This window comes from Rhinopithecus bieti, unplaced genomic scaffold, assembly GCF_001698545.2.
Source record: "Rhinopithecus bieti isolate Rb0 unplaced genomic scaffold, ASM169854v2 scaffold_63, whole genome shotgun sequence".
Lineage (NCBI taxonomy): Eukaryota > Metazoa > Chordata > Mammalia > Primates > Cercopithecidae > Rhinopithecus > Rhinopithecus bieti.
This window is the reverse complement of record NW_016802972.1, coordinates 559,963-563,465: the sequence shown is the minus strand read 5'-3', so window position 1 is coordinate 563,465 and position 3,503 is coordinate 559,963.

Genomic DNA, 3,503 nt, shown 5'->3' with positions numbered 1-3,503 from the left:
AAAAAAAAAAAAAAAAATTGCATTCCAAAGTAGTAAGAGGAAAAAAAGGCTGCAACACATTTATTTCTTAGCTTCATTTTCTTTTAATCTAAAAAACAAACATCAAGCAAATAAGGAAGAAAATGTCAAAAAATCATATATATTATTCTTAAATACTTAATGTTCTTATCAAACTCTATTAGCTCAATTGCTATCTTGGGGTCAAGTCCTAATGCCTGAAACTCTGCCTGAAAACACACTACACAGCTTCCAACAATAAAGCTCACATAACACATAATACGTATGTGTAACATATATACAAATTATAACAATTGTAATCTTTTTTTTTTTTTCTGAGAAATGGTCTCAAGCTCTGTCTCCCAGGCTGGAGTGCAGTGGCGCGATCTTGGCTCACTGCAAGCTCCGACTCCCGGATTCACACCATTATCCTGCCAAAGACTCCCAAATAACTAGGGAAACAAGCACCCACCACCTCGCCCGGCTACTTTTTTTGTATTTTTTAGTAGAGACGGGGTTTCACCGTGTTAGCCAGGATGGTCTCGATCTCCTGACCTCGTGATCCGCCCGTCTCGGCCTCCCAAAGTGCTGGGATTACAGGCTTGAGCCACCGCGCCCGGCCAGGAGTACCACTTCTTTTAATAGAGGCGGGATTTCACTATGTTGGCCAAGCTGGGCTCAAACTTCTGACCTCAAATGATCCACCCACCTCGGCCTCCCAAAGTGTTGGGATTACAGGCACAAGTCACTGTGCCCGGCCTCTTCTAGCATTTTAATAGAGTTTATCCAAACAAATTGCATGATCCATCACCTTTAGAATAAAGCCTGGGCAGGCTGGGTGCAGTGGCTGACGCCTATAATCCCAGCACTTTGGGAGGTCAAGGTGGGCGGATCATCTGAGGCCAGGAGTTTGAGACCAGCCTTGGCAACATAGTGAAATGCCATCTCTACTAAAAATACAAAAATTAGCCGGGAGTGGTGGGGTGCACCTGTGTCTGTGTTCCCAGCTACTCAGGAGGCTGAGGCAGGAGAATTTCTTGAACCTGGAAGGCAGAAGTTGCACTGAGGCAAGATTGCACCATTGCACTCCAGCCTGGGCAACAAGAGCGAAACTCTGTTTCAACAACAACAACAAAAGGAATAGGGCTGGGTGTGGTGGCTCCTGGCTGTAACCCTAGCATTGTGGGAGGCCGAGGTGGGCTGATCACCTGAGGTCGGGAGTTTGAGACCAGCCTCACCAATGTGGAGAAATCCCGTCTCTACTAAAAAATACAAAACTAGCCAGGCGTGATGGTGCATGCCTGTAATCCCAGCTACTCAGGAGGCTGAGGCAGGAGAATTGCTTGAACCTGGGAGGCGGAGGTTGCAGTGAGCCGAGATTGCACCACTGCACTCCAGCCTGGGCAACAAGAGCAAAACTCTGTCTTGGGCCGGGCGCGGTGGCTGACACCTGTAATCCCAGCACTTTGGGAGGCCGAGGCGGGCAGATCATGAGGTCAGGAGATTGAGACCATCCTGGCTAACACAGTGAAACCCCATCTCTACTAAAATACAAAAAATTAGCCGGGCGTGGTGGCGGGCGCCTGTAGTCCCAGCTACCTGGGAGGCTGAGGCAGGAGAATGGCGTGAACCCGGAAGGCAGAGCTTACAGTGAGCTGAGATTACGCCACTGCACTCCAGCCTGGGCGACAGAGCGAGACTCCGTCTCAAAAAAAAAAAAAAAAACTCTGTCTCAAAAAGAAAAAAAAAAAAGTTCAGGGCCAAAATTATGACACGGGTGGCCCAACTGTAAAATTATGACAGTGTCATCCACGTGGATGGGAAACAGGAGGAAGAATGGCTGGCTCAGGAGGTTCTCAGCAGGAGGCAGTGCTTCCTGTCTGGGACACTTTCAGCTTAAAATGTCTGTGGGACCTCCAGGAGGCAGGTAGATTCAAGGGTCTAGAATTGGGAGAAATTTGGGGCTGGAGATAGGGACTCGGAGGCCAGCATATGGTTATTCAAAGCCACAAGAGTATGTAAATAGTTTGAGGAAGAGAGGGTCTCAGATGAAACTCTGGGGAGTGGTCAAGTTTAAGCCCAAAACATGCCCATGGGGAGACAGCTATGGGGGCACATCGTCTCCATGGCCCTTAGGGCTTGCCACAGAAACAGCCTCAGAGATGTCTGTAGGGTGAACTGCAGCCCTTACTTGAGTCATGTGTGGATATCTTTGGCTGCTTGGGACACAGCTCACAGGGAGAAGGGGGAGGACCAATAACCTCGCCACAGTCAGCCCCAACCCAGTGGTGTGGGAGAGACCTGAGACTGGGGCAGGGGGAGGCACAGTGGGTACAAGTCATCTGCCCCTCTTCCCCCAGACAGTCCGAAGCAGGATATCAATAGGTGGCACCAAGTCCCCAAGGTTGGGTGGAACACAGGGAGCCACCCGAGCTGGTATTTCCCTAAGACCACAGTGCAGTGGTTAGGAGTACAAACTGTATGGGCCGGGAGTGGTGGCTCAAGCCTGTAATCCCAGCACTTTGGGAATCCCAGGTGGGAGGACTGCTTGAGGCCAGGAGTTTGAAACCAGCCTGGACAACATACTGAGACCCCATTTGTACAAAAAAATAAAATAAAACAATTAGCCAGACATAGTGGCCCTCATCTATGGTCCCAGCTACTCTTAATAAGCCGAGGTGAAAGGATCCCTTGAGCCTAGGAATTCAAGGCTTCAGTGAGGCATAATTGCACCACTGAACTCCAGCCTGGGCAACAGAGCAAGACCCTGTCTCAACATCAATAACAACAAAAGAATACCAACTGTGGAGCTCCAGCATCTGGGTTAAAATCCCGGCTGTATCCTTTACTGGCTGTGTAACCTCAGGCAAGTTCGTCAACTTCTCTGTGCCTCCACTCCTTCCTCTATAAAATGAGGACAGTAATAGTACCTCTCTCATAAAACTGTTATGAGATTAAATGAGTTAATATTTATAAAGTGCTTTATAAATATCGAATAAGAAATAATTTCATTCATTTGTAAATATTTGTCAAGTAGCTACTGTGTACCAGGCTCTGTTGTAGGTGCTGGGGACGCAGCAGGGGGTAAGGCAGGTGAAAACCCTTGTCCTATGGAGCTTATATTCTAGTTGACGGGGGAGTGGTGATAACAAACAATACATAATTTTTTTTTTTTTTTTTTTTAGATGGAGTCTCATTCTGTTGCCCAGGCTGGAGAGCAATGGCATGATCTCGGCTCACTGCAACCTCTGCCTCACGGGTTCAAGCGATTCTCCTGCCTCAGCCTCCAGAGTAGCTGGGATTACAGGTGCACACCACCACATCTGGCTAATTTTTTAATATTTTAGTAGAGATGGGGATTCACCGTGTTGCCCAGGCTAGTCTCAAACTCCTGAGCTCAGGCATCCACTCGCCTTGGCCTCCCAAAGTGCTAAAATTATAGGTGTGAGCCACCATGCCTGGCCAATATTTTTATTTTTAGTATAGATGGGGTTTCGCCATGCTGG